At 45.1% G+C, this 22,827-nt stretch overlaps 1 protein-coding gene across 5 annotated transcripts in view; it reads right to left on the bottom strand.

The window, feature by feature from the left end:
- FAM161A (FAM161 centrosomal protein A) overlaps positions 1-22,827 on the bottom strand; it is an 86,195-nt gene that overhangs the window by 61,970 nt on the left and 1,398 nt on the right. Inside the window, exon 2 of one of the 5 annotated variants that reach the window (XM_030196168.1) lies at positions 14,055-14,119. The exons of 3 other annotated variants lie outside the window; for them this stretch is intronic. The gene's annotated coding sequence lies outside the window, so the exon portion shown is untranslated. One more of the 5 variants, XM_030196170.1, reaches the window with a different exon arrangement.

Raw genomic sequence — 22,827 nt, 5'->3', positions numbered from 1 at the left:
GGGGCTAGAGAAGGGATGGAGAGAAATGTGCTCTCATTTCTTGTTGCAGCAGAAAATGGTACATCATGCCACGTGCATGACAAACCTGGGCTAAAACATCCTCCTAAGATGTATATCTTACTGGCATAGGAGATTCCTCCATATCCCTCATCTCGGAGGGATGAAGTCCGGATCTAAGAACTCCTATAGGAATCTTACCGAGAAACTTCAGTGTAGAGAGATGCTTTCATTTTTCAAGCACTTCTTTTCAGCAGTACTTAAGCACTCACCAGCTACCAAGAAAGGATCCAAATGTCAGTTTACGCATTGCTTGGCATTTGCCATGGGTGACTGGATTACAAGCTTTTTTCAGCTTTGTAGGGATTATCATGGTAATTCAGTCAATTCTTCAGGCCTCGAGGACATATGCAAGAACAAAACTTGATTCTGCCTGGTTCTGATCTGCACCCAAGCAGATTAGATATTTTGAATATGTGTCAGAGTTTTAGATTTTTCTGCCATAACTACTGTCAGGACCTAAACCCTAGCAATTGCAACATAAGTGAGAGGGGAGGGACTTTTTTTTTTTTAAGAGAAAAGAAAATAGCCAGCAAAGCCAGGTTCAAATCCCGAAGCTGCTCCTTGTGATCTTTGCCAAGTCACTTAACCCTCCATTGCCTCAGGTACTTAGGCTGAAAGCCCCTCTGGGGACAGGGAAATTGCTAGTATACATGAATGTAATTTGCCTTGAACTACTACTGAAAAAGTTATAATAATAATTATTATTTGTTACATTTGTATCCCACATTTTCCCACCTTTTTGCAGGCTCAATGTGGCTTACCTATTACCGTTAACGGCGTTAGTCGATTCCGGTCTGAACAAATACATGGTATGAATGAATACAAAGTGATATTGTGGTAGAATGAGGTACATGTATGGTAGGTACAATTGGGGGGAACTTAGAGAGGAAAAGGGGGAAGAAGAGTCAGGTAATGTCTGTTACGGTCTTTGGTTACATTGTGTTGCAAGTGTCCAGGTATTTTTATGTTGGGTCGGTGGGGTATGCTCTTCTGAACAGGTCTGTCTTTAGTGCTTTCCGAAAATTTAGGTGATTTAGCGTAATTTTTACTGCTTTTGGCAATGCGTTCCATAGTTGTGCGCTTCGGTAGGAAAAGCTGGATGCATTGGTGGATTTGTATTTGAGTCCTTTGCTGCTTGGGTAGTGGAGGTTTAGGTATGATCGTGCAGATTTTGTGGTGTTTCTGGTTGGCAGGTCGATGAGGTCTGTCATGTATCCTGGTGTCTCGCCGTAAATAATTTTATGAACAATCGTGCAGATTTTGAAAGTGATGCGTTCTTTGATTGGTAGCCAGTGCAATTTTTCTCGGAGTGGTTTGGCCTGCCAAAACGCGTTTTTCTAAATATAAGCCTGGCTGCTGTGTTTTGGGCGGTCTGAAGTTTCTTTATGATTTGATCCTTGCATCCCGCATAGATTCCATTACAGCAATCTGCGTGGCTTAGTACCATTGACTGTATCAGGTTACAAAATATTTCCCTCGGGAAGAATGGTTTCACGTGTTTGAGTTTCCATATTGAGAAAAATATTTTCTTTATGGTGGATTTTGCTTGGGTCTCTAGTGATAGGTTACGGTCGATTGTTACTCCGAGAATTCTGAAATAGGGAGGGTGTATCCTGGGGTGTTAATGTTTGTGGGTTTGTATGTATTGTATTGGGATGAGATGATGAGACAGTGTGTTTTTCCTGTATTGAGTTTTAGTTGGAATGCACTTGCCCATGAGTTCATGATCTTTAAGCTTAGCTCGATTTCGTTGGTGATTTCTGCCAGATCATGTTTGTAGGGGATGTATAATGTAACGTCATCAGCGTAGATAAATGGGATAAGTCTTTGGGTGGATAAGGTCTTGGCTAGTGGAGTCATCATAAGGTTGAAAAGGATCGGTGATAGTGGTGATCCTTGTGGTACTCCGCAGCCTGGTTTCTATGGTGACGATATGTTTGTTTTTGATTTCACTTGATATGTTCTTGTGGTTAGAAAACCCTTAATCCAATTGAGAGTGCCACCACTGATTCCGAAGTATTCTAGGAGTCTTAGCAGTATGTTATGGTTAATCATGTCGAACGCACTTGACATGTCAAAATGGAGGAGGAAAATGCTCTTGCCTATTGCTATTTCCTGTTTGAATTTGGTTAGGACAGTGAGTAGTACTGTTTCGGTGCTGTGTAGGGGTCAAAATCCTGATTGTGACTCGTGTAGTATAGTGAATTTGTTTATGTAGTCATTGAGTTGTTTGGTCACCACTCCTTCAATTAGTTTGACTACTAATGGGATAGATGCTACTGGGCGGTAGTTGGTAATGTCGTTTGTTTTTTTCTTGGTGTCTTTTGGTATTAGGGTGAGCAGGATGTTGCCTTTTTCTTTAGGGTAGATACCCTGCTGAAGCATGAAGTTTAAGTGGGATGTGAGATCTGTTATGAAGCGGTGGGGGGCAGATTGTATTAGGTAGCTGGGGCAGGTGTCCAGTTGACAATGGTTGTTGGAGTATTGTTTAATCGCCTACGTAACTGTCAGCGCAGAGGAGAGCAAAATGTGACTATATTCAGTCAGCAGGGTATTCACCAGGGGTTGGGTCTAGACCATTAATTAAGTTTTCTATGTCCATGTTGTTCTGAGGTAGGGTTTTGCATAGGTTTACGATTTTTTCATTGAAATATTTAGCAAGGTTGTCTGCAGATGGGATGTCAGTGTTGGTTGTGGTGACCGGCGTTGTGTCTAGTAGTTTGTTCACAAGATGGTATAGTTTCTTTGTGTTTTTGTAGTCCAGCCCAATTTTAGTTTTGTAGTACGACCTTTTGATCTGTCTTATTGCGTATTTGTATTTCCTTTGTAGTTGTTTCCATGCGTTGAGTTGTGTTCGTCTTTATTTTTTTTCCATGCGCGTTCCAGTTTCCTAGATTGTGTTTTAGTTTTTTCAGTTCTTCATTGAACCATGGTATCAAGTTGTGTCTACATGAAGTTCTTATTTGTAAGGGTGCTATTTCGTCTAGTATGTGTCTGCATCTTTTGTCCCATTCTGAGAGGTAATATATGGATTCCGTTTGTGCTGTCCAATCGTTGTTGTATATCTGTTGCCAGAAAGTATCCGGGTCTATTTGGCCTCTCGTGGTGTGAGTTGTGTGTTCTCGTGTATGGAGAGAACCCCTTTTTTGCCATTTTAGGGATAGGTTTAGTTTGTAATGGTCGGTCCATGGTGTTTCTGTCCATCTAGTTTGTGTTATGGTTAGGTTCTGATTAGTGTACAGTTTGTATGAGATGAGGTCGAGTGTGTGACCCTTCACGTGGGTTGTTTGCATGTGTAGCCATGTAAGGTCACATAGATGAAGGAAATCCTTGCATTCTCGTGCGTTGGTAGAGTTTGGGTCTTCAAGGTGAAGGTTAATGTCTCCTAATATTAGTGTATTGGAGTTGGATACACATATATTTGAAACGAAGTCCATGAAGATAAATCTAATTAAAAGAACATTAAAAAAAAAAACAGAATTAACATCAGTTGAAGAGAATTTGAAGAAAATTGCCTGAAGAGTGTGTTTAGCATCCATTCAGCAGAGTGGAAAAAAACAAGGCTAAGAACACCACTGTGTGCAGGAAGAACTGTACATGCTCCGAACTGAGAACTCTTGCTTCCTGGTGACCTGCACCGACATCACCAATTCAATCCTGCTAGTGGACAAAAAATGTGTAAGAGACAGGAGGTAGATATTGAAGATGGAAATTAAGGGAATAGCAGTTTAGTTTTAGAATAGGAATTTTGGGAACTGAGTGGGACTCAGAAAGGGAAAGAAAAGGGACTTGAATTTGTATGGTAAATGGGGATTAGGGGAGCAGGGATTAGCAGGGTCTAGAAGAAAAGGACAGGAACTCAAAGAACAAGAGCATGGGAGGGTGGGGGAATAGAATGGGGACTCGTTGGGTAGTAGAGACTACAAGGAAAGTGTGGTCTCACTTTGGTTAGGGGGGGAATGGAGACTCAAGGATCAAGTGTGAGAGCAGAAACATGATACCTGAGGAGACTGAGACTGCATTTGGGAGAGTGATCCTGAGAATGAGAACTTGGGGGGGGAAAGAAAGAAAAAAAAAATCGGGAAGGGGACTGAGAAAGAGGGAGTAAGTATGAATGTGCCTGCTGGGGATGATGAGGGGATTTCAGAAGCATGTTGAGAATGATAAAGAGGGCAGAACATTTTGTCTCATTGATCAGAATAAAACACATTTTTGTGCACCTCGCAGCACCTATACACCAATAAATCTCTATTACTCTTAGCCAGCCAAATCACTGAAATGTCCAAAAAAAATGCTTAAATGTTGTCAAATGATAAAGTAAAACATCAGATTTCCAAAAGGCTCTGCATCCTAGGGTTTTAACACAAGAAACCAAACTTCTGCATAAACGAAGTTTAAAGCCCTTCATTCTGATGAATATTAAATACAAAGGGCTTTATTTACTAAGTAAGGAACAACTTACAAAGAAACTCCAGACTGCTCAAAACACAGCAGCCAGGCTGATAGTTGGCAAAACACGATCTGAAAGTGTAAAATCCCTCCGAGAAAAATTGAATTGGCTCCCAATCAAAGAACGTATTGCCTTCAAAATCTGCACCCTGGTCCACAAAATTATCTACAGCGTAGCTCCAGGATACATGACAGATCTCATAGACCTACCAACCAGAAACACAATCGGATAATCACGAACATACCTAAACCTCCACTACCCGAACTGCAAAGGACTCAAATACAAATCAACTTATGCATCCAGCTTCTCCTATATAAGCACACAACTATGGAACGCACTGCCAAAAGCCATGAAAACAACCTATGACCATCTAAACTTCAGAAAATCACTAAAAACCTACCTGATTAAAAAGGCATATCCCACCGACCCAACATAAGTGCCTGAACTCTGCAACACAGCAAAACCACAGCTCGTAATAGACACCACATAACCCTTCCTCTCTTCTATCCCCACCGCGCCCGAAACTCATGAACCTTATTCGACCACATCACCTTGTATTTGTTTCTCTACCGGACTTGGCGAATGCCTTTACGGTACTATGTAAGCCACATTGAGCCTGCAAATAAGAGGGAAAATGTGGGATACAAATGTAACAAATAAAATAAATAAGTACCCCCCCCCCCCCCCACACACACACACCCCAATAGACATAGAAGGGCAAAGCAGCTCAGAAAATCCAGTCCCAACTCTGAGGATTAGCTTTCGTAGACTGGTTTGACCCATCTAATTGTAAACCTCTTATGCATCATTAACATGGTGCTTAGACTATAGACACATTTCTAAAATAGCTTGCAGCTATAGTAGGGGGTCCATCAAATTGGTTTGTTGTGGCAACCAACAATTGCTAGTGGCTGCATTTACACTTTTTCCTACAACTGTCAATGTTTACTAACTCCATCTTCTTCAGCTTTTTCTTAACTACACACATCAACCCCAACCAACAGGGAGCCTATGTACTAAGGGGGTCTTTTACAAAGCTGAGCTAGCATTTTTAGCTGGCGATAAACACTGAGATGCCTGTTATATTCCTATGAGCATCTCAGCGTTTACCACCAGCTGATTTTTACCGCATCTCAGCGTTTATCACCAGCTGATTTTTACCACGAGCTAAAAAAATACTAGCACAGCTTTGTAAAAGGCCCACTAAATCATTTGTGACCATCATTGGGAAAAAGTGACTAAAGTCTCCAGAAACAAAAGTGAGGTTTTAACAAATTCTGTTCGACCAAACAATTTGTAATACAGGAGTTCGAACTCCATTCTTTTATGTGAAAATAAAAAAAAAGTTACAGAAGTTTAAACATGTAACTTTTTAAGACTGGCTGATTTTTCATTGTAAGGGTCCATAAGCATTCTCAATATTTTAGATCCGCTACTTTAGTCACCTTTTCCCAGAGATGGTCACTTTTTTTCTATAGATACAAAATAGGAAGAACCCATTAGTTGATCTGATCTACAATGTGATCACTAAGAATACCAGTTGAAAATCAAAGCATATTTAAAAATGTTTTGACTATACTGACACTGCCTTGGTTCTACAGCAGTTTCAAATACATGGGTTTTACAGGCTTTCAGAAAGTGGTCAATGGCTCAGGTGGCAAGAGTTATGCACTGCAAGTCATATTGTCCTGGTTTGTCTGATCACTAGCAGAAACAACGTCATGACCATTGTTTAAGTGTGACAGACCCCACAGTGCAATAACAGCACAGAAATCTTGTTCTCCAATACTCAAAAGAAATTGTACTTGTACTGAGCAAAATCGACAAGTTAAAGAGTGATCTATTACCTGGACAGGATGGTATACACCCCAGGGCACTGAAAGAACTCAAACATTAAATTGCTGATATGCTGTTAGTGATCTGTAACTTATCATTAAAATCGTCTGTAGTACCTGAAGACTGGAGGGTGGCCAATGTAACGTGGATTTTTAAAAAGGGTCCCAGAAGTGATATGGGAAATTAGACTGGTAAGCCTGACATCGCTACCAGGCAATACTGCAAAACTATTATAGTTCAACATTTTTATTGATGATAAACATATATTGTCACAACAATAGTCCGGAGTACACACAGTGTCACCCCAAGACTTCCATTCGAATAATAACATAACAGCATTCATCATCAACTTTTTTGTTTAACATTTCCTCCCTTATCCCCTCCCCGCCTTCCCTTGTATCTCCCAACCGAATCTTGTGTTCTTATAGATTCGTTGGAATCTTTCCTATTTCCTTTCCTCAAGGGTAAAGCTAGTGTTTACAAAGTCCCCCCTCCCTACCTCTTCGTCCATCCCAACCCCTTCCCTTTACTTTACACAGAGTCTGACACCTTTCTTATTCATCCAACTTATATCAAAAAGGAACAGATTTAAGCGACACAACCTAAGGCCGTTATGTCTCCCAAACTAGTGTGCGTGCATCCAAGCATGCCCCCTTATCAATTAAAGTATGTGACGGTCTCTCAATCACACATGTCTTTCAAAATCCCTCGTTATCAGTCTGGTGACTTGTTTAATTGGTGAAATATTTGTCTTCAACCTCATTAAGTAGGGTGTCATATTAATCACCTAGTCTACCCGTTCCTCCCCAAAATCATGTGTATAGCCTAATGCAATAGCGATTTCAAAAATTTAATAAGTAACTCCTCCCTCGGGGTGTTAGGGTCTCCCACAATGGTTCCCACTGCGCCCTGAACCTCTGGCCCGGTAGACTATCTATCTCTCGTATTCCACACCGGTCAACTCGCATTTGCTTAAGCATTTGACCCCGCCACACCTGCAGGGGAGGCTCCTCCATCCCCCTCCAAAACTGCAAAATTGTGTTAATGCCATAGTACACTCCAATGCATAAGAACGCCTTGAGCCCCTCCGGAGGTATTGCTGTGTATCTAAAGTTATTGAATAATATTTGTGGATCTTTAATGAATGTGCAGTTCCAAATCCGATCTATCTCTTGCCCTACCCGTTGCCAAAATCTGTTAACATGCTTGCAACCCCAAAACATATGTCCCAATGTGGCCATTACAGAATTACATTTCGGACAGTTCCCATTCTCTGCAAATCCAGCCTTAAATGCTCTACTCGGAGATATATGGGTTCTGAGGAGCCACTTGTATAACCTCTCTCTCTGCGGAACTGACAGCCTTTGTCTGTATAAGGATTTCAGGTACATTTTACAGGTCTCAGGGGAAATTGTACAGTCTAAATCCCGTGACCACCCTCGTGCCAACCCCATGTAATCTAGCTCAGCCGTTGAATCTTTGAGCTGCTGATGATGGAACTTCAGAGGAACAGCAAGCTGAGCTCTTAGGGTGAAATCTTCTGCTAGGACTTCCACCACATCCTCCGTTAAATCTTTCCAATCTAGAGAGGCCAAGTAATGTTTTAGTTGATAATATGCAAAGTGGTTATTCCCCGAGATCTTATACTTTTGTTGGAGCTCAGGGTAGGAATATATTTTCCCTTCTTCTGTCACAATATGTGCTAAATACACCATTCCCTGTTTTCCCCATTTGTGAAATATTCCACCCCCCTGCCCAGGTAAAAAGGCCGGATTATTACGGATCGACAACCAAGGTGATATCCGGGCCGAGAAGTGGCGTCTTCTACAGGTCCACCTCCAGGTCTCCCTGAGCGCTCGCAACAACGGATGTATTTTAAAAGCATCCGAAGGCAAAGCAATCCCGGTATGCAGTAATGTACTGAAATGCATCCCAGGGATCCTGGAGGTCTCCACAGATGTTGCTGAAAAATCCGAAGTCCCTCGGTACCAGTCGTTTATATGTCTCATCGAACAGGCAACCGTCAGGAACTTAATATTCAAAAGACCCATTCCTCCCGCGTCCCGTGGTGTTGTAAGTTGTTCATATGTTAATCTAGGTTTTTTCCCTTGCCACAAGTACCCCTGTATTATTTTAATGAGTAATTTGTCATCCCTAGATTTTAGAAAGAGGGGTAGTTGCTGGAATACATAGAGCCACTTGGGAGCTATCATCATATTAAAAAGCGCAACTCTTCCCCAAATTGTTAGTGGCAATTCCTGCCACATGGTCAGTTTACTTTTAGTCATATCCATAAGGGGGTTTACATTATCCTTATATAACGAAACATAGTTATTAGAAATCATCACCCCCAGATACTTTAGTTTAGGGCCTACCCATGTGACAGGGAACTCTCCTTGCCATTTTACTTTAACCGTTTCGCCAAGGGCCATTGCTCCCGATTTATCATAGTTCAGGGAGAATCCTGATAAATTACCATATTCCCGAATCACCTCCAGTGCAGTTTGTAATGAGCGCTGGGGGTCAGTAAGCAACATAAGGATATCATCTGCGTAAGCTAGGACCTTCACCTCTTGATCTCCCAAGTGCACTCCACCTATCCTATTATCCGAATTTAACAGCCGGATCAGGGGTTCCAGTGTCAGATCAAATAACAATGGTGAGAGGGGACAACCCTGACGTGTTCCTCTTTCTACAGAAAATCTTGCCGTTGTCCCACCATTAACCACAACCTGTGCATTCACATCAGTGTAAAGGGCTTGTATTGCTCGCAGAATCCCATTGGGCAATTTCATCCACTCCAGTGATTTAAACAGAAAGTCCCAACTAACCCTATCGAATGCCTTAGCAGCATCTAAGCTGACCACTAACCCAGGGATTTTCTGATATCTGCATTGGGCCATGGACATTAATGCTTTCCTCACATGCAATACTGACTGTCTCCCTGGTATGAACCCCACCTGCGCAGGCCCAATGATCTTGGGAAGGTATATTTTAAGACGCTCAGCCAGAATCTTTGCCAACAACTTAATGTCTACATTAATTAATGATATAGGTCTGTATGACTCCGGCTCCTCTGCTGCTTTCCCAGGTTTTAATAATAAAGATATACTCGCAGTATTCTCATGCAATGGGAACTTCCCATCTAAAATAACCGCTTGATGATATGCATATAGAGGGCCCAACAAGGAGAGTTGCAGAATTTTATAGAACTCTCCCGAGTATCCATCTACCCCAGGTGCCGAATAGGACTTTAAGCCCTTAATCGCAGTTTGCAACTCCTTCAACTGAATCGGGGAGTCTAGCATAGCTATCTCTTCTTCTCCAAGTTGTGGCATTCCGGACCTCTGCAAAAACTCCCCTATTTCATGTCTCCCCCCTAAATTCTCTTTCTTATATAAGTGCATAAAGTGCTCTTGTAAGGTTTTTTGTATGTCTTCTAACTTGTTAGTGATACATCCCTTATTATCCCGAATTACTGGGATCGTCCGATTGCCGCCCCTCCCCTTAACCATCCTTGCTAGGAGTCCCCCTGCCCTGTTACCAAATCTATTGAACTTATATTTCTGAAAGGTCTGATTTCTAAGTAAATTCTCATGCAATAGTGAGTTGATGGAGGCTTGTATTGCTAAGTATCTGTCTTTATTAACTTCTGTGGACTGCGCCAAATATCGGCGTCTTGCCCTCGCCAGTTGTTGGTTTAAGCTAATTAAACTGCGTGCAGATCTCTTCCTTCTAGCCGCAACATATGCGATCAAATCTCCCCGCAAAACGGCCTTTCCTGTGCACCAAAACAGTTTGGGATTGGATTGGTGGGCTTTATTGAAATGTGCGTACTCCTCCCATCGGGCCTTTAAAAATTTTTGAAATGATTTATCATTAGCTAAATAACTCGGGAATCTCCAGCGTTTAGCTATCACCGGTCCACTGGGGTCATTTAATTCAACCCAGACGGGACTATGGTCAGAAATTAATATCTCCTCCATTTTAGAATTGATGACCTGAGAAAACAGTGACTCGGACATGAATATATAGTCTATCCTTCCCCACGTACCGTGAGCTCTCGATCTGTGCGAGTACTCCTTGGTTTCTGGGTGCAAGTTCCTCCAAACGTCTATCACAGAGAGAGAGTACCCAAATTCCTTCAGTATTTTCCCTTCTTTGTGTCCTGCTTGCGCCTGTCCTCTTACCCCCGTACAATCTAACTTAGGGTCCATCAAGCAATTCATATCTCCCACTACAATCAAATCTTTACCTTGATATGGTGTCATTTGCTTCAGCAAATTAGGGAAGAATGACCTCTCCGGTGGTGTAGGGGCATATATATTTAGTATATATAATTCCCTCCCCTGTAACCATAATTTGACCAAGAGATATCGTCCTGCAGGGTCTTGTAATTCTTTTTTAACTGAATAGGCTAAACGTTTATGGAAACATATCGCTACCCCACCTTTTCTCCCTTCCCCTGAGGCATAGAGCACCTGCCCAACCCAACTTTGCTGGAGTTTGTCATGTTCCAAATCTGACAGTTTTGTTTCCTGCATACACACAACATCAGCATTTAGATGTTTTAAATGTTTTAAAATCTTTTTCCTCTTACATGGGGATGTGATGCCCCCCACATTCCATGATATTAATTTACAATGTGGTACAGATAACAATATAGCATCTACTCTTGTTCGTTTTATATCTTTCGGCGACTGGGTCCCAGCCCTTCCCCAGCCGCCTCGCTAAGTAAATTGTCATTTCAACTTCTGCGTCAGCCTTCATTAAATATAAAGTAAGTGGATTCCTTTTTGTGTCTCTATCGCCTAGTGTTTTCCTTACTAATAAACGGTCTCGTTCCTCCTCTGTTTGTTCTCTATGGTGTCTCTGTGTACTGCATCCCTTCTGTTGTCTCCCCTTATTTCCCCTCCCTCCCCCTATCCCTCCCGCCATATGCTAACCCTTATTGACTTCTGTCGCCATCATGAAGCCCCTAACGTGACCCTACCCCCCCCCCCCCGTGTTTTATTCCAGTTCTCCCCTTTTCTTGCATTTATTCTGTTGTGTATAGTAGAGTCTGGTGTCTGGATCATACTTAAATCTTATGCAGCAATGAGTCAATCTAACATTTTAACCCACAATGTCTCCAACTGTGCAACTTTAACCAGAATAACAACATTAAGAGGTGCATCCCCAAATCACTCCGAGAATCCAGGCCCCACTGGTTTCCATCAAACTATAGGATACCAAGTGCTTCAAGTATGAGCCTGCAAATCTCAACCATTACCATTACATTTGTATTTACCAGTCCTTGAACCCCGAACGCAGAGGTTCACTGCTATGGCTCTTGTTCCTCCGGTCCGCCTTTACTCTCAGGGTTCTGGTTCTTTCAATTCAACATCTACAAACTGTTGCGCATCTTGGACCTTCTGAAAAGAGTGCCACTGATTCTTATGCTGTATCTTCAGAGTGGCAGGATATATTAGCATAAATCTCTTATTTTTGTTGGCCAATGCAGCGCATATCGGATGGAATCGTCTCCTTTGCTCCTGGACTCCTGCCGAGTAGTCTTGAAAAATTTTTATTGGGGACCCTTCATATGTGAGGGAATCTCGTCTTACTCTGAAGCCTCGGATGATCTCTTCTTTGTGCAAATAGTTGTGCACTTTAATAATGACAATTCTGGGCCTCAGCATACCTTGCTGCCAGCGTCCCAGCCTGTGTGCCCTCTCTATGCATAGTTCTCAGTAGCTATCAGACAAAGCCAGTTCTTTTTTCAGCCACGTTTCTAGAAGGGGCCCCAGAGACTTCTCCGCAACTTTCTCTGGGAGTCCAACAAGTCTTAAATTACACCTACGTGCCCGATTTTCCATATCTTCTAATTTCTCTTGTTGCAGCTTTAACTGCTCCTGTAGGCGCGCTATTTCTTGTAAATGCTGTGATCCTGAGTCCTCTACTGTGGAGATCCGGTTTTCGACCTCATCCACTCTCTTCTCTGTGTCTGCCATTGATGACTCCATGTTTTTCATCTGCCCGGCCAATAAATCAAATCTAGGGCTGAGGGCCGCGCTCACCGCGGCAGTAATCTGGGCGAGTTGCTTTTCAGTGAATTCTCCTGCCCCAGATTGCTTCTGGTCCGCCATTTTTTGACTGGATTTAGGTGGAGATGCTTTTTCTTTTTCAAACTTTGTTCCTCTACGCGTGGTTCCCAAGGACATAGGCTTCAGGTATTGCTCCATGCAAAAACTGGGGACGCCCTCCGTCACCTCTCGCCCCGCCTGCGAGTGCAATTATAAATGCTACTCAAAGTATCAAGAGAGTCCCAGCCCACGAAAATCTTAGGTATAATCCGTGTTTATATATGGCTTTTCTGAGATCTTTTCTTGTGACTATAAGTCAAGCTTCCGCAAACCTTGTGCGCCAGAAAAGGGGGACTTCTCTTTCTTCTGGGTGCATGCTACCCACCCCTTTCTTTCTCGTACCAATATTCGGGGAAACCACTCTCACTAGATTACCAGCCGCTATTGCAGTCTTTTAACTCGAAAAAACAAGGCCTTAATGTGGCTGAAAACATTAACTGCCCGGTAAGCATTTGTGTATTACCACTTCAGTTGTCTGTTCTTGCCGGCTCTGGATGAATTATACCGATCGTCTGATTTGTTGTTCTTCTGTACAATTGTATGCCCTGGGCTCAATTCTTCCTCGTTCTGCTCCGACCTCGTCCGTTTGGTTGCTCTCTCCGATCAGCCCGTTGCCGCCGAGCGGCTTACGATTTCCGCCTAGGCCGCCATTTTGTGCTATGTGGCGCGCTGTTGATTTTAAATTTTATGTTCTTCGTTGCTCCCATCGATTTCGCGGCACTGCATCATATGCGCTAATTATCTCCTTGCCTTCCGCCAAACTGTGGTGTTTCGTTGGAGCGGGTCTGGACCGTCAAATTCGGGGCCTCATATTGTGGCGCGACGGAGCTCACGGCAGCGCTGCCATTTTGCCGCCCGGCTCCACCGGAAGTCCTCTGCAAAACTATTATAAAGAATAAAATTATGGAACACGTAGACAAACATGGTTTAATGGAACAGAGTCAGCATGGGTTGAGCCAAGGGAAGTCTTGCTTCACCAATTTGCTTCATTTTTTTGAAGGCGTGAATAAACATGTGGATAATGGTGAGCCAACTGATATATGTCAAAAGCTTTCTGAAAATCTAGATAAAAGTTCCTCATGAGGGACTCATAAGAAAATTAAAAGTCAAGAGATAGGAGGCAATGTCCTTCTGTGAATTTGGAATTGGTTATTGGACAGAAAACAGAGGGTAGAGTTAAATGGCCATTTTTCTCAATGAAGGAGGGTGAATAGTGGAGTGCCACAGGGATCTGTACTGGGACCGGTGCTATTTAACGTATTTATAAATTATCTGGAAATTGGAATGACAAGTGAGGTGATTAAATTTGCAGATGACACAAACCTATAAAACACTGTCAAAATGAACACAGATTATGAAAAATTGCAGGAAGACCTTACGAAACTGGAAGACTGGGCATCCAAAAGGCAGATGAAATTTAATGTGGACAAACACACAGTAGTACATTGGGAAGAATAGTCCTAATTATAGTTAATCTGATGCTAGGAGTTGGCACTCAAGAAAAAGATCTTGCTAATATAGGGTTAATCATACTTACAATTTCTACAATAAATATAGACCCTCTGAAATGTAGATTCTCTGACCTTGTACATAAGTAGAATGGAATGTGCTTAGATATGCTTGGGAGCCAGACAAGCCGACTAGTAGCCTAGAAATGAAACATGTTAGAAATGAAATTATGTTGACAGACACACAGGCACTAAGCTTTCTTTGTGTCCCTGCAAATAGAAAAACGTTTGAGTCAGACAACCTTCTGGCTGCAGTTGGATCTGTCTCCTTGCAAGTAAATAAAAATGCTTAAACCTGACTTGGTCTGATGGTATTCGTGAGTATTGTTAAATAAAATTCTTTTAACAGATCTAGATGCCCTTGCAGACAATACACTGAAATCTTCTGCCCAGTGTGTAGCGGCAGCCAAAAAAAGCAAACAGGATGATAGAAATTATTAGGAAAGGTATGCAAAATAAGACCAAGAATATTATAATGCCTCTGTATCACTCCATGGAGCATTCAATTCTGGTCGCTGTATCACAAAAAAGATATAGCAGAATTAGAAAAAGTTCAAAGAACGACCAAAATGATAAAGGGGTTAGAACTCCTCTCATATAAGGAAAGGCTAAAGAGGTTAGGGATCTTCAGCTTGGAAAAGAGACAGCTGAGGAGGGATATGATCGAGGTCTATAAAATCCTGAGTGGTGTAGAACAGGTAAAAGTGAATCCATTTTTTCACTCTTTCAAAAAGTACAAAGACTAGGGGACACTCAATGAAATTACATGGAAATACTGTTAAGTCAAATAGGAGAAAATATTTTTTCATTCAAAGAATAGTTAAGCTCTGGAACTCGCTGCCAGAGGATGTGGTAACAGCAGTTAGCACATGTGGGTTTTAAAAAAGGTTTGGACAACTTCCTGGAGGAAAAGTCTATAGTCTGTTATTGAGATGGACATGGGGAAGCCACTGCTTGCCCAGGGACTGGTAGCATGGAATGTTGCTACTATTTGGGTTTCTGCCAGGAACCTGTGGCCTCGATTGGCCACTGTTGGAAACAGGATACTGGGCTAGATGGACTACTGGTCTGACCCATTATGGCTATTCTTATGTTCATATGTGCGCTATGAAACCAAAAGTAAAGGAGAGGAACATTACTGGTGCATGCACAAGAGTTTCAAAGTAAGCATAGCTCTTGTGTGCATGCCCAGGCAAGACCGGAAGTGCAAGCACACAGCACACATCAGCACTGTTCTTCTGCGCCTTTAAATTCAAAAATTGTTTTAACTTAAAAAAAGCTCATATTTAAACATAGAAGAACAGTGTCATGGGTGCTTGCAGTTTCTGTTTTGGTCATCTGAATACTGATTAGCCAAACACTGCCAAGCAACAAATGCCCCTCACCCCATAGCATAAGAACTATTAATTCACTTCTGAATAGAAATGAAAAAGTAGTGCCATTATGTTGTCAGTCCACTTGAATATATGAAAATAAAGGTCAACAAATAAAATTATATAAGGTAATATTTTATTGGACAAACAAAAAACATTTCTTGACTAACTTTCAAGGTAAAATTATGTATCATACCTGATAATTTTCTTTCCATTAATCATAGCCGATCAATCCATAGACTGGTGGGTTGTGTCCATCTACCAGCAGGTGAAGATAGAGAGCAATCCTTTTGCCTCCCTATATGTGGTCATGTGCTGCCGGAAACTCCTCAGTATGTCGATATCAAAGCTCCATCCGCAGGACTCAGCACTTAGAGAATTACACCCACAAAGAGACACTCTGCCCAGCTCACCACTGCCGAAACAGGAGAGGGGAATCAACCCAGCTCATCCCCACACGTGGGGGAGGGGAATCTGTCCAGCTCATCCCCGCGGAGCAGGGGAGGGACACCACACCCGCCGATGCAGGGGGATCTGGCTTATCCTGCAACCGCAACCGCGGGAGGAGCTGACTGACCCTAACACCGCCGAAGCGGGAGGGGTACAAAGCTGCCCTACAGCCGCACGAAGCGGGAGGGAGTGCCGGCAGAATTTAGGTCTCAATCCAGCCCCGTAAAACAGAGGAGAGAGGAATGCAGCAGCTCACTGTAACACAAAATCGTCTCAACTCCTGAAGAATCCAATTGAAAAAACTTGAATACGAAGTCCTCCTGAACAGGAACTGAAGACTAAACTTGAACCTGAAATGCAACCAGAATATAAACAGTACAGATATCTGGGAGGGGCTATGGATTGATCGGCTATGATTAATGGAAAGAAAATTATCAGGTATGATACATAATTTTACCTTCCATATCATCATGCCGATCAATCCATAGACTGGTGGGATGTATCGAAGCAGTACTCACCCAGGGCGGGACATAGAAATCCCTGACCGCAACACTGAAGCTCCAAACCGGGCCTCCGCCCGAGCAGCCACAGTCAAGCGGTAATGTCTGGAGAAGGTATGATCCGATGCCCAAGCTGCCGCCCTACAAATCTCTTCCAAGGAGACGGACCCGGCCTCTGCCATCGAGGCCGCGCCTGTTCTCTAGTGGAGTAAGCCTTCAGCTGGATAGGCGGCACCTTCCCCGCGGCCACATAAGCCGCTGCAATGGTTTCCTTGACCCATCGTGCCACTGTAGGCTTGGCAGCCTGCAGACCCTTACGAGGACCTGCGAACAGCACAAACAGATGATCCGACTTCCGGAATCATTGGTCACTTCCAAGTAACTGATGATGATTCGTCTCACATCTAGATATTTGAGAGCAGAGTACTCCTCTGGGTAATCCTCCCTACGAAAGGAGGGTAGACAGAGCTGCTGACTCACATGGAAGCGAGAAACAATCTTGGGCAGGAAGGAAGGCACTGTGCGAATAGTCACTCCTGCCTCAGTGAACTGCCGAAAGGGCTCCCGACATGATAGCGCCTGGAGCTCGGAAACTCTTCTGGCTGAAGTGATAGCCACCAAAAAGACTGCTTTCAACGTCAGGTCTTTCAGAGATGCCCTCGACAAGGGTTCACAAGGCGGCTTCTGCAAGACTCTTAGCACCAGATTGAGATTCCACGCAGGTACCACTGCGTGCAGAGGAGGGCGCAGGTGATTAACTCCCTTGAGAAAGCGTACCACATCTGGCTGCGAGGCCAGGGAAGCACCCTTCAGGTGACCCCTGAAGCAAGAGCCGCTACCTGGACCTTAAGGGAACTGAGCGACAGGCCTTTTTCCAGACCTTCTTGCAGGAACGCCAATACTGAAGAAATTGGAGCAGTGAAGGGAGAAAGGGAGCCTGCCTCACACCACGATGCAAAGGTACGCCAAACCCTGGCGTAAGCAGAAGTAGAGCGTTTCCTCGCTCTCAGCATAGTGGCGATGACCTTGTCTGAGAAGCCCTTCTTCCTCAGATGCTGCCGCTCAATAGCCAGGCCGAAAGACCAAAGGGGGAGGGATCCTCCATTACCATGGGACCCTGATGCAACAGGTCCCGCTCCGCTGGCAGCTGCAGAGGGCCGTCCACTGAGAGCCCGATCACGTCCGCATACCAGGGACGTCTGGGCCAATCTGGACTCACCAGGATTATCTGGCCCGGATGCTTTGCCACCCGGCCTAGCACCCTGCTCAACATGGGCCAAGGCGGGAACACATAGAGAAGCTCCTGTGTCGGCCACTGTTGGAGAAGAGCATCTACTCCCAGAGATCGAGGGTCCCGTCCTCTGCTGAAGAAGCGCGGCAATTGGCTGATGACGCCATCAGATCTAGGCTCGGCTGGCCCCAGCGCTTCGTGATGTCCAAGAAGGCCTGAGCAGTATTCATGACTCCCGCAATGTGGGCCGCCGACAGCTGTTCCAGGTTTGCTTCCGCCCACAGGCATAGCTTCATGGCCTCCTTGGCTAGAGGGGCACTCCTGGTACCTCCCTGGCAATTGACATAGGCCACAGCTGTGGCATCGTCCGACCGGACCCGTACTGGCTTCAGCGCCAGGACCGGGAGAAACTCCAAAGGCGCCAACCGAATGGCTCTGAGTTCCAGGAGGTTGATAGACCACTTTGCCTCTGCAGGAGACCAGAGCCCCTGCGCTGTCCTTCCCAAGCAATGGGCTCCCCAGCCCGTCACAGAGGCGTCCGCCGTGACGACAACCCACTCCGGGGTCATAAGAGGCATTCCTGTGGACAGCTTGTCTGGCCTCAGCCACCAGCTCAGCGCCTTGCGCACCGCCGGATCCAAGGGAAGGCGCACAGCGTAATCCTCCGAAGCTGGAGTCCATCGCTGCAGCAGAGAGAGCTGTATAGGTCTCATATGGGCCCTGGCCCAGGGCACTACTTCCATCGTGGCCGTCATAGTGCCCAACAGCTGCACATAGTCCCAAGCCCGAAGAGGAGAGGCTGCTAGGAACTTGTCCACCTGAGCCTGAAGCTTGACAATCCAATAGTCTGACAGGAACACTCTGCCCACTTGGGAGTCGAATTGAACACCCAGATACTCCAGGGACTGAGTCGGGCGCAGCTGGCTTCTCTCCCAGTTGATGATCCACCCCAGGGAGCTCAAAAGAGCAATCACCCGGTCTGAAGCTCTGCCGCACTCTGCATAAGAGGGGGTTCGGATCAACCAGTCGACCAGATAAGGATGGACTTGTACTCCTTTCATGCAAAGGAAGGCCGCGATGACCACCATTACTTTGGAGAAGGTTCGCGGAGCAGTAACCAACCCGAACAGGAGGGCTCTGAACTGGAAGTGTCGGCTCAGAACTGCAAAACGCAGAAAGCGTTGATGAGGAGGCCAGATGGGAATATGCAAGTAAGCTTCCTTGATGTCCAAGGATGCCAGGAACTCCCCTGCCTGCACTGCCGCTATAACAGAGCGGAGAGTCTCCATCCGGAAGTGCCGAACTTACAAGGCCTGATTGACCCCTTTGAGGTCGAGGATAGGCCGTACAGAACCTCCTTTCTTTGGTACCTCAAAGAAAATGGAGTAACGTCCCTTGCCAAGCTGATCTTCTGGCACCGGAACGACCGCACCCAGGTGGATCAGATTGTCCAAAGTCTGCTGCACTGCCACAGCTTTGACCGGAGACTTGCAGGGAGAATGCACAAACCCGTCTCTTAAGGGTCGGCAGAACTCTAGCTTGTAGCCATCTCTGATGACTTCCAGTACCCAAGTGACTGAAGTTACCCTGGTCCACTCGCCCAGAAACGAGGATAGGCGTCCTCCAATCTGATCTGGGCCATGGACCAGGTCCCCGTCATTGGGTACGAGACCCTGGGGGAGGACCGGAAGAGGCACCTCCGGGACGGCGGTCTCTGCGAAAGGAATGCTGCTTGGGGGAGAAGTTCCTTATGAAGGAAAAGGGGGCAGAGGAGCCCGACATGCCCGGGCGATACCCACGGGCTTCCTGAAACCGTCCTTTGGAGGAACCGGGGCGGGCACCCTGGCCCGAGTCCTGACCTCCGGTAACCTCTTGCCCTTAGACGTGCCGAGATCGGTCACAATCTTGTCCAGCTCGACCCCAAAGAGCAGCTTGCCTTTAAAAGGCAACTTAGCCAGGCGAGACTTAGAGGCGTGGTCAACAGACCAATGCTTTAGCCAAAGCCACCACCGTGCAGAGACTGTCTGAGCCATACCTTTAGCCGAGACTCTCAAGACATCATACAGCAAGTATGTCAAGTAGGCCAAGCCCGATTCCAGGGCTGGCCAATCAGCCCTTAAGGAAGGATCAGAGGGGAAAGCCCGCTGCACCAGCGTCAGGCACGCCCTGGCCACATAGGAGCCGCAAATTGAGGCCTGCAAACTTAAAGCAGCCGCCTCGGACGACTTTAAAGCCGCCTCCAATCTCCTGTCTTGGGCGTCCTTTTGGCCGTGCCACCTTCCACCGGCAACGCAGTTTTCTTAGTCACCGCAGTGATTAAAGAATCCACTGTAGGCCCAAGAAAGGCCTCCCGTTCACCTTCAGGCAGAGGATAGTGGTGGGACAAAGCCCTAGCCACTTTAAGACTCGCTTCTGGGAAATCCCAATGAGCCGAAATCAAGGTGTGCATGGCTACATGCACGTGGAAGGTTCTAGGCGGGAGCTTCGTCCCCAGCATAATGGCAGAGCCAACAGAGGCTGAGGGAGAGACGTCCTCCGGAGAGGAAATCTTCAAAATGCTCATGGCCTGCACTAACAGGTTGGGCAAATCCTCTGAGCGAAAGATCCGTGCTGCAGAGGGGTCATCCGCTCCATCCGAACGGAAATCAGTCTCCTCCAATGAATCCCCAAAGGACCGTTGGGAGAACTCAGATACGCTGCCCTCATCTACATCAGAGGAGACAGAGTCCTCTAGGGCCTGGAAGTCCACCCGAGGGCGTTTGCTTCCGGAGGACTCAACCCCTTGATCAGAGGGGGGAGCCGGGGCAGCGTTTAGCATAAGAAAAGCCTGATGCAGCAGCAAAATGAACTCAGGGGAGAACCCCCTAGACTGTGCACTTCTGCCGCCTGGGCCACGGCCCTAGACGCACCCTCAACCGGCGCTCGCAAGAGCGGGATGGAAACATGCTGCGCATCCAAAATATCATGTACAGCTCGAAACTCCGAGAAGGAGCCATGCGGAAAGAATGGCGCTTAACTTTCGCCGCTTCCTTGCCGTCGCCCGAATCAAGGGCGACCATAGCATTAACGTCTCCCACCTCGAGGGCGGCCCAAGAAGAAGCCGTCCGAGCAGAGTGGCCGGCCAAAATGGGGGGGGGAGGGGTCGAGCAGCGGGGGATGGGCGCTTTTGGCGGGGAAAAAACGCCGCACCGGAGGAAGAACCGGGACACTGACCGGACTCCAAACTGACGCCCAAACAAAGGCGAGTCAGGCTTTGAAATCCCCGCATCCCCGCTAGACGCACACATGCGGTCCGGGGAGCGAATCTTCGCGGCCTCGCCCTCCGACGCCATAAGCCATGTGGAGACCGAACGGGGAACCCCCTGCCCGCTATAAAAGGTAAAATTACCTGCTTCTCGCTCCGAGCTTTAACGAACTGGTGTCCCAGTGAGCAGCTGCAATAAACGCCGATATAAACGTTGAAATAAACGCCCTTAAAGGACGTTCAAAATTATTATTTTTTTTTTTTAACGGAGCCAGCGGGAGGGGGGAGAAAAGGAGGGACCTGGCACCACCAGGTTTGCACTTGCTCAAGAAGAGCCCTCAACCCCAGGTACTCAACAAAACCTAAGAATTAGGCTTGGAGACCTAGCCAGAGCTGCTGCTGTGTGTGACCACCACCTGCTGAGATAGAGAACATACTGAGGAGTTTCCGGCAGCACATGATCACATATAGGGAGGCAAAAGGATTGCTCTCTATCTCCACCTGCTGGTAGATGGACACAACCCACCAGTCTATGGATTGATCGGCATGATGATATGGAAATGCCAGATTCCCTTCAACAGGTTAAAACAAAAATCGATTAAAAAAAAATGAAATCCAATGACAGCGAATAATTTCCGGAAAGCATGCTGTAATTTATCCAGTTGCAAACTATGCCAAAATATTTCACAGGACCCCACAGTTATCCACAAAGGAAAGATATTCAACATAAAGGGATCTTTCACTTGCTCATCTTCCAATGTGGTATATATCATTCAGTGTAAAAAATGTAACGAACGATGCTATATTGGAGAAACAGGCCAGATGCTTAAGACAAGATTCAATTTACATAGACATCACATGAACAATACAGCCAGTAGGGCCCCCACCCCAGTGGGACATCACTTCACAGAACCAGGACACTGTACCAGTGATTTCACAGTGAGAATACTGAAAGGTAACATTAAAACCATACAAGAACGTAAGACCTTTGAAGTCAGAATGATTGAATATTTTAACACCCAACAGAAAGGACTTAACAAGGATCTGGGGTTCCTAGCCCATTATAAACCATAAAGCTGTATGTCTCTGTTGATCACCCCACCCCTCACCTATCCACACCCATCCTGTTAGAATATCAATGATATGCTTTGATGTCCCCATGCATACCTCCTACCCACCCCCATCCTCCCACCCTGTCAGACTGTCATAGTAATGCTTGAATGTTTTCACTTATATACACTGTCAGCTAGCACATTTGCTTATTTCCGATCTGATGAAGAAGGGCAACCTTTGAAAGCTAATCAGAAAATGTATTAAGTTATGTCCAATAAAAAAAGGTATCATCTTATTTTCTTTTCCATGTTTTATTTTGTTTGATTTCTATTGATAACGGAAAGCATGCTAAAATACTGTGGTTGCCACATTAACCCACTTGAATGTACAGAAAAATAATTCCATTAACTGTTCTGAAATGACCTCTAATGATCTTCTTTATCTGCAATATGACAATATAGTGTTACCCGTTTAATTTCATTTTATCCTGAAACTATCTTCAATGCAAAGCCAGGAAGCCACTTGAAACTCCTGAAGATTCTGGTGTAGCCCCTATCTTCATCAATTTTTCCCCCAAACAGCAAAAGGTAAGCCTAAGACAACCTGTAACAGTAGGACAAATAACTTATTTTTTTCTTGCTGTGGTAATCTTTCCTCACATAATTATGTCCCATTCCCTTTCTGTAAGCAGATGGTAATGGTAGCTTTGTTATTTCTCAGATTTTTTATACTTTGGTTGGAGGTGTTCATATTCAGATGAGGATGTAATTGCTTCAGATGTATCAAAGAGAAAAGCATTTGTGCTTAACTAAATGCATTGTAAAGAAATAAATTTTAAACCATTTGTCTCCAGAGATATGCTTATCAGTTTCTTATCAGTGGGGTTTTCCCTATTTTTCTCCTCTTGGTATGGTTATCTCCCCTTGAAAGCCCATGGGAGTCCACAGCACATCACTATTTATTATAACATACACAATTCCAGTTTTAAAAAGTGCTG

The sequence above is a fragment of the Microcaecilia unicolor genome, chromosome 3, assembly GCF_901765095.1.
Source record: "Microcaecilia unicolor chromosome 3, aMicUni1.1, whole genome shotgun sequence".
In the NCBI taxonomy this organism is placed as follows: Eukaryota; Metazoa; Chordata; class Amphibia; order Gymnophiona; family Siphonopidae; genus Microcaecilia; species Microcaecilia unicolor.
Note: the sequence above shows the minus strand (reverse complement) of the source record. Positions and strands in the feature narration are given on the sequence as shown.